General features: G+C 41.5%; 1 non-coding gene across 1 annotated transcript; it reads right to left on the bottom strand.

The window, feature by feature from the left end:
- Window positions 1-6926: 6926 nt before the first annotated feature.
- Window positions 6927-7096, bottom strand: LOC131193745 (U4 spliceosomal RNA). The gene has a single exon (XR_009154003.1). It is a non-coding gene; the product is annotated as a U4 spliceosomal RNA (small nuclear RNA).
- Window positions 7097-8329: the final 1233 nt, after the last annotated feature.

Here is an 8329-nt window from a genome sequence, read left to right as displayed (position 1 = left end):
TTGTGAGATGGGTGGAACATTGGAGTCCAATCCTTGATTAACGGATTAACAGAGTTGGAAGGGATCTTGTAGGTCATCTAGTCCAGCCCTCCGCCCAAGCAGGAGACCCTACACCATTTCTGAGAGATGGCAGTCCAGTCTCTTCTTGAAAGTTGATGTTCTGGGCTTCCCTTTATTACATGTTCTATTAAGGACTCTTCTGTGAAAAGCATCGTAAGATACCATCAAACTCTTGGTTGCTTCTCCTACAGTGGAAATCTGTTAGGTGAGTAGGAGTTGGAGCAAGGATGGGAGCTCTCCCTGTCATGTGGAGCTCGGGTCTCAAACCCACTTGGGTCAAACTCAGATTTTTAACTGCTGAGCCATCTTACCCCCGTGACAGATAAATGCCACCGATGCTGATCCTCCCACATCCTTCAACCTCCCCATTTATAACACGATATGGAGGATGAGGGTTGACTACCTCAACTTCCTTCGAGAAGATCAGGAGCTGGCGATCTCAGGTGGCATGGCCAGATTTGACGTACTGGCTGCGAAAGGACACAGACAACTGTTTCAAGTCAGATATACGAGATTATCCTATATCCTTGACGGCCGTCTCCAGGAGACCTTTCTATCAGGTTCGCCTGATCCGCCAGTTGCGCCGCTTCCTGGACCGGGATGCCTTATGCACGGTCACTCATGCTCTCGTTACCTCTCGTCTGGACTATTGCAATGCTCTCTACATGGGGCTCCCCTTGAAGAGCACCCGGAGACTCCAGTTAGTCCAGAATGCGGCTGCGCGGGTTATTGAGGGAGCAGTTCGGAGCTCCCATGTAACACCTATCCTGCGCAGACTGCACTGGCTGCCTGTTGTCTTCCGGGTGCGCTTCAAGGTGTTAGTTACTACCTTTAAAGCGCTTCATGGCTTAGGACCGGGATACCTACGGGACCGTCAACTGCCAACGTCTATCTCCCAACGACCGGTGCGCTCTCACAGAGAGGGGCTCCTCAGGGTGCCGTCAGCCAAGCAATGTCAGCTGGCGGCCCCCAGGGGGAGGGCCTTCTCTGTGGGGGCTCCTACCCTATGGAACGAGCTTCCCCCTGGACTCCGACAAATACCTGACCTTAGGACCTTCCGCTGCGAACTCAAAACCTACTTATTTCGTCTTGCTGGACTCGCTTATATTTTAAATTATCAAATTGATTTTATGAGTTTTAAATTTTTTGTAAATTTTAGAGGGTAATATTTTATCTATAAGTAGCCATATCAAATAGGTTTTTTAAGGGTTGTTTTTAGTTTTGTATTGTTGTTTTCTTTCTGTATTTTATTCCTGGCTGTACACCGCCCTGAGTCCTTCGGGAGAAGGGCAGTCTATAAATAAAAATATTCTATTCTATTCTATTCTATTTAGCTCATGTCCAAATAATTTTATAATATTCTGGTATATTAGCTAGATGGGGCTTTGTTATTTCATTATCATCTTATTTTCTTTTACCTTGGTCTCCTTGTAATAAGCTAAACTGTCCTGTCAATCACTGATTTTATTCCACATATCAGTTTTCTCTTGGTTGCAAATAAAGAACCAAACAATGCATTAAGACATTGGATGATGATGGGTGAGGCAAAAACATCTCCTTGCTGTGAAGATACGGCTAGTTTGTTAGGGTCTGTCAAGGCCAGAAAGGAATTTCTTACAGTTTGACATTGTCAGTGGCATGCAGAGTAACAAGACCAGCCGTACAATATGAATACATTGCTAGCTATGACGGGTCATTTGAAACGCTGGGGTGCCAAGTCATTTCTTCAACTCCAGATCAAGTTTTCTTTCTTATTTCTTCAGCGTGGAGTATAGCCTGACTAGGTGGCTCAGTGGCTAAGGCACTGAGCTTGTATATCAGAAAGGTCGCCAGTTCGGTGGTTCGAATCCCTATCACAGGTCTCCTGCATAAGCAGGGGGTTGAACTAGATGACCTCCAAGGTACCTTCCAACTCTGTTACTGTTAAATTGCTGTTGAACTGTGATGTTTCAAACAACAAATGAAGAAATGTCAGGATTCATGGAGTAACTGAACATGGTTATTTTTGTACGTTGATGAAAGGCTGTGCGTATTTCAGTTCTTATATCTTGCCTTTCCTCCTGGGGCTCAAGTGACATTCCTGTGGTTGTTTTTCCCACCACAAACAACCCTACCTTAACAAGTTGTCCTCCAAGTCATCTGGGATCTTCTCCAGCCAAGGACCAATGTAAATCTGGCTCTCCTTAGTTCTGTGTATGGGGTGCGGTGGCTCAGTTGTTAAAGATGCTGAGTTTGTCAGCTGGAAAGCTGACAGACTGGGTTCGAGACCCAAGCTCTGCACAATGGAGTCAGCTCCCATTCCTTGCTCCAGCTCCTGTCCACCTAGCAGTTCAAAAGCATGAAAATGCGAGTAGATAAATAGGTACCACTTTGGTGGGAAGGCAACAGCATTCTGTGTGTCTCACTGTGTAGTCATGTTGCTGATGTGACTGTGGAAGCATCTTCGGACAACGCTGGCTCCCTCAGTTAAGAAGTGGAAATTAGCACCAGCCCCTAGAATCAGATACAACTGGACAGGTGTAAGCTTTATCTTTAGTTATGTTGATCTTCAGAGATTCTCAGTCATCCAGGTCATGGTTGTCCCAAAGATGCTCTTTCAGGAGGCAACTGGACTTTCTTGGTTTTGAAGATGTTTCACTTCTCATCCAAGAAGCTTCTTCAGCTCTGAATTAGAGGTGGGTTTCAGCAGGTTCTGACCAGTTCTGGAGAACCGGCAGCGGAAATTTTGAGTAGTTTGGAGAATAGGTAGTAAAAATTCTGACTGGCCCCACCCCCATCTATTCTCTGCCTCCCAATTCCCAGCTGATTGGGAGGAAATGGGGATTTTGCAGTCACTTTCCCCTGGAGTGGGGTGGGAATGGAGATTTTACAGTGTCTTTCCCCTGCCACTCCTACCAAGCCACGCCCACCAAGCCATGCTCACAGAACTGGTAGTAAAAAATGTTGAAACCCACCATTGCTCTGAATAGATGGTGGGGAAAAAGTAAGGATTTATACTCCTTGGAGACAGCTGGTCATTTGCATCTTTTTTGGAGAGTCGTTGAGGTACTTTTTTTTTTAATTGAAAAAGTTGTACAAAAAATTTTCCCCCATACATCCCCCCCTCCCCCCAACCCTAACCCTTTCCATCTCTCCTTCCCCCCTCCCCACCCGACTTCCCAGAGCAAATACAGGGTATCGTATCTAACAATCATAAACTAAAATATGGTAATTAACATAAACTCCCATCCATCTTCTTGAACCTCAACTCCCCTTTTCCATAAAAAAGAAGAAAAAGAAAAATATTAATACGAATACAATTACCTTCTATTCATTTAAAATTAGTACTTTGGAGGTTTACCTGTGTCCTCAGGGTCACCTGAGTAGCGCAGGTGGGCCTCTGGTGGCTCAGGCTGGTAAGACAGTCTGTTATAAACACAGCTGCTTGCAATTACTGCAGGTTCAAGTCCCACCAGGCCCAAGGTTGACTCAGCCTTCCATCCTTTATAAGGTAGGTAAAATGAGGACCCAGATTGTTGGGGGAAATAAGTTGACTTTGTATATAAATATACAAATGGATGAAGACTATTGCTTGACATAGTGTAAGCCGCCCTGAGTCTTCGGAGAAGGGTGGGATATAAATGCAAATAATAATAATAATAAATGGTTCCTGTAGTCTGCAATTTTTTCCTCAAAATCCGTTCATACTCCCACCCCATTCAAAGAATGCCCATCCCAAAGTGCATGGCTAAAAGTCTGTGGAGATTCTCCATCATCCAGGTCATGGTTGTCCCAAAAGTGCTTTTTAAAGAGGCAACTGCACTTTCTCCTTTTTTTTCTTCGAGGACATTTCACTCCTCATCCAAGAAGCTTCTTCAGCTCTGACTGGATGTTGGGGAATGGAAGGATTAGATCTAAGGATTTAGCTAGAAGGAATATAAATCCTTCCATTCCCCACCATCCAGTCAGAGCTGAAGAAGCTTCTTGGATGAGAAACAAAATGGCTTCAAAGAAAACAAAAAAAAAAAGTCCAGTTGCCTCCTGAAAAAGCACCTTTGGGACTTCAGTTCTGTAGTTTTCGGTATATTTCTTTCCTTCCCCAATCTGTTCTTCAATCAAAGTTTGAGAGGGAATGCTTCTCAGAGACAAAATAAATAAATAAATAAATAAAAATAATGATCCTTGGTCTGGATAAAGCCCGAATCGAGGATGGGCAAACCACCAATTCACGTAACGTACTTTGCACAAATATCTACCCTCGATTTAATACTTTGGCTCTTGGTGCACAGTCTTCCCTTATTCAAAAATGAGGCGAAATTTCAGCACGCTACAATTTAGATTCTTTGGATACTTGGACACCTAGCAAACACTCGCTTGCATTGAGATCCATTATTGCGCCTTGCTCTCCATAATGGGTAATGCGGTTTTCCAGCTGAAGGAGATACTTCAGAGGAAATTGAAATGCCAACATTTTGTGGGTATTTGACATTGTGGATAATATGTAAACACCGTACTTAGACTCCAAGTGGTTTTCATCACTTTTTTCTTTTCTTTTTTGCTTCAACAAGGGCAGGCTGAATCTAGGATGGGGGTGGAGAAGAGGTATTATTTCGTGTGATATGAAGTCCCATTATCTACTTCAGTGTTCTGGTTTAATTTGGGTTAGTTACGTTCCATTACATGGCATTCTTTGCTAAATGCAGGAACGCTGCAAAGATAGAACAAGGAATAAAGTTTATGGAATTGCTGCCGGAGAGTCTTACTTAACCTTTATCTATCTAATGTATTGTTTGATGCTAAACGTTTTCCATCTTTATTAGAAAATAGAATAGAATAGAATAGAATAGAATAGAATAGAATAGAATAGAATAGAATAGAATAGAATAGAATCTGGAACTGGAACTGGAACTGGAACTGGAACTGGAACTGGAACTGGAACTGGAACGGACTAGAATAGAATAGAATAGAATAGAATAGAATAGAATAGAATAGAATAGAATAGAATAGAATAGAATAGAACAGAATAGGAACTGGAACTGGAACTGGAACTGGAACTGGAACTGGAACTGGAATAGAATAGAATAGAATAGAATAGAATAGAATAGAATAGAATAGAATAGAACTGGAACTGGAACTGGAACTGGAACTGGAACTGGAACTGGACTGGACTGGACTGGACTGGACTGGACTGGACTGGAATAGAATAGAATAGAATAGAATAGAATAGAATAGAATAGAATAGAATAGAATAGGAACTGGAACTGGAACTGGAACTGGAACTGGAACTGGAACTGGAATGGACTAGAATAGAATAGAATAGAATAGAATAGAATAGAATAGAATAGAATAGGAACTGGAACTGGAACTGGAACTGGACTGGACAGGACTGGACTGGACTGGACTGGAATAGAATAGAATAGAATAGAATAGAATAGAATAGAATAGAATAGGAACTGGAACTGGAACTGGAACTGGAACTGGAACTGGAACTGGAACTGGAACTGGAATGGACTAGAATAGAATAGAATAGAATAGAATAGAATAGAATAGAATAGAATAGAATAGAATAGGAACTGGAACTGGAATGGAACTGGAACTGGAATGGACTGGAATGGACTGGAATAGAATAGAATAGAATAGAACAGAACAGAATAGAATAGGAACTGGAACTGGAACTGGAACTGGAATGGAATGGAATGGAATGGAATGGAATGGAACGGACTAGAATAGAATAGAATAGAATAGAATAGAATAGAATAGAACAGAACAGAACAGAACGGAACTGGAACTGGAACTGGAACTGGAACTGGAACTGGAACTGGAACTGGAACTGGAACTGGACTGGAATAGAATAGAATAGAATAGAATAGAATAGAATAGAATAGAATAGAATAGAATAGAATAGAATAGAATAGAATAGGAACTGGAACTGGAACTGGAACTGGAACTGGAACTGGAACTGGAACTGGAACTGGAACTGGAATGGAATGGAATGGAATGGAACGGACTAGAATAGAATAGAATAGAACAGAACAGAACAGAACAGAACAGAACAGAACGGAACTGGAACTGGAACTGGAACTAGAATAGAATAGAATAGAATAGAATAGAATAGAATAGAATAGAATAGAATAGAATAGAATAGAATAGAATAGAATAGAATAGAATAGGAACTGGAACTGGAACTGGAACTGAAACTGGAATGGACTGGAATGGACTAGAATAGAATAGAATAGAATAGAATAGAATAGAATAGAATAGAATAGAATAGAATAGAATAGAATAGAATAGAATTTTTTATTGGCCAAGTATGATTGGACACAGAAGGAATTTGTCTTTGGTGCATATGCTCCCAGTGTACATAAAAGAAAAGATACTTTCATCAAGAATCATAAGGTACAACACTTAATGATAGTCATGGGGTACAAATAAGCAATCAGGAAACAATCAATATCATAAATTGTAAGGCTACAAGCAACAAAGTTATAGTCATACAGTCATAAGTGGAAGGAGATGGGTGATGGGAACGATGAGAAGATCAATAGTTGTGCAGATTTAGTAAATAGTTTGTCTCTTCTCCCAGTCCTCACTCCGCAGAATTTCACTGGTTTCTAAAATTTAATCGAATAACAGAATAACAGAATTGGAAAGGACCTTGGAGGTCTTCTAGCCTCTGACTCTGCTCAAGCAGGAGATTCTATACAAAGGTGGGTTTCACATAATTTTACCACCTGTTCACCGTGCACCAAAAATGTGATAATTTCTTAGGGTCTAAGTGCCACCTATAAAACATTTTATAAAAATTTTCCCTTAAGTTCTGTGCTTGCATAAATTTAACATTTCTAACCCAATTTTTTTCCCCCAAGTTTCCAAAAATATTGATTCCTGAATATTTTGTGCCCATTTTATCATACAATCCTTTACTAAATCCCTTTCAGAATCTATTGCCGACTATATTTTAAATCGTCGAGGCGGGGTATTGGGAAAAATTTTCAATCAGCAATAATCGCGCCTCGGATAAACCTCATTGGCTACGATACTGCCACTGTGCAAAGCTAACATTATACCTCTCTTGATTAAAGTGACCAGATTTCAGTGATGGCAAAGCAGGACACCATTGATGGGAGGGTCAAGGGGGGGGGCTGCGCATGCGCGCTGAGTCTTGCTACCTGCCTGAAGGAGGAGGAGCGGCTGCTGCTTCTCCGCTCTTCCAGGCAGGCTCGGCTCTCCTCGGCTCTCCTCTCAGGTCTTCTCTTCCTCTCAGGTGAAGTCAAGCGGCGTCTCTCCTCCCTCTCGCGTCCCCTTCTCCGCCACTCCCTCTTCTCCGCCTCCTCCTCTTGAGTTGCCGCCTCCCATTTTCAGAATGGGAGTGAAACAAACAAACAAAAATCGGGACAAATTATTAAAAAGCGGGACTGTCCCACCAAAAGCGGGACGTCTGGTCACTATACACAGACTTCAAAACACAGACTTCAGAGGATCATTTGAACTGCAGAAAAAATAATTGCTACCAACCTGCCTTCCATTGAGGACCTGTATCCTGCACGAATCAAGAAGAGAGCCGTGAAAATATTTGCAGATCCCTCGCATCCTGTACATAAACTGTTTCAACTCCTACCCTCAAAACAACGCTGTAGAGCACTGCACACCAGAACAACTAGACACAAGAACAGTTTTTTCCCGAAGGCCATCACTCTGCTAAACAAATAATTCCCTCAACACTGTCAGACTATTTACTGAATCTGCACTACTATTAATCGTTTCATAGCTCCCATCACCAATCTCTTTCCACTTATGACTGTATGACTATAACTTGTTGCTGGCAATCCTTATGATTTATATTGATATATTGACCATCAATTGTGTTGTAAATGTTGTACCTTGATGAACGTATCTTTTCTTTTATGTAGACTGAGAGCATATGCACCAAAGACAAATTCCTTGTGTGTCCAATCAGACTTGGCCAATAAAAATTCTATTCTATTCTATTCTATTCTATTCTATTCTATTCTATTCTATTCTATTCTATTCTATTCTATTCTATTCTATACTCTTGATTGCAGTCTCAAAGTTGCAGTCGATTCTTTTGGCCAGCTGAATCACACCGTTCTTGATGTTCTATTGCTGCCATTCAGATGCCAGCAGGATAAGTCTGTAAGAAACCGATCAGAATGAGACCAAATCTGGAATGAGGAAAGAAGATGACAAAGGAAGGAAAAGCTTGGGGGGAAAAAAAATCTAGAAATAATGTCCCAAATGTGTGCTGTTGACAGAAGCAATTAGTCTTCTG

This window comes from Ahaetulla prasina, chromosome 2, assembly GCF_028640845.1.
Source record: "Ahaetulla prasina isolate Xishuangbanna chromosome 2, ASM2864084v1, whole genome shotgun sequence".
NCBI lineage: Eukaryota > Metazoa > Chordata > Lepidosauria > Squamata > Colubridae > Ahaetulla > Ahaetulla prasina.
Note: the sequence above shows the minus strand (reverse complement) of the source record. Positions and strands in the feature narration are given on the sequence as shown.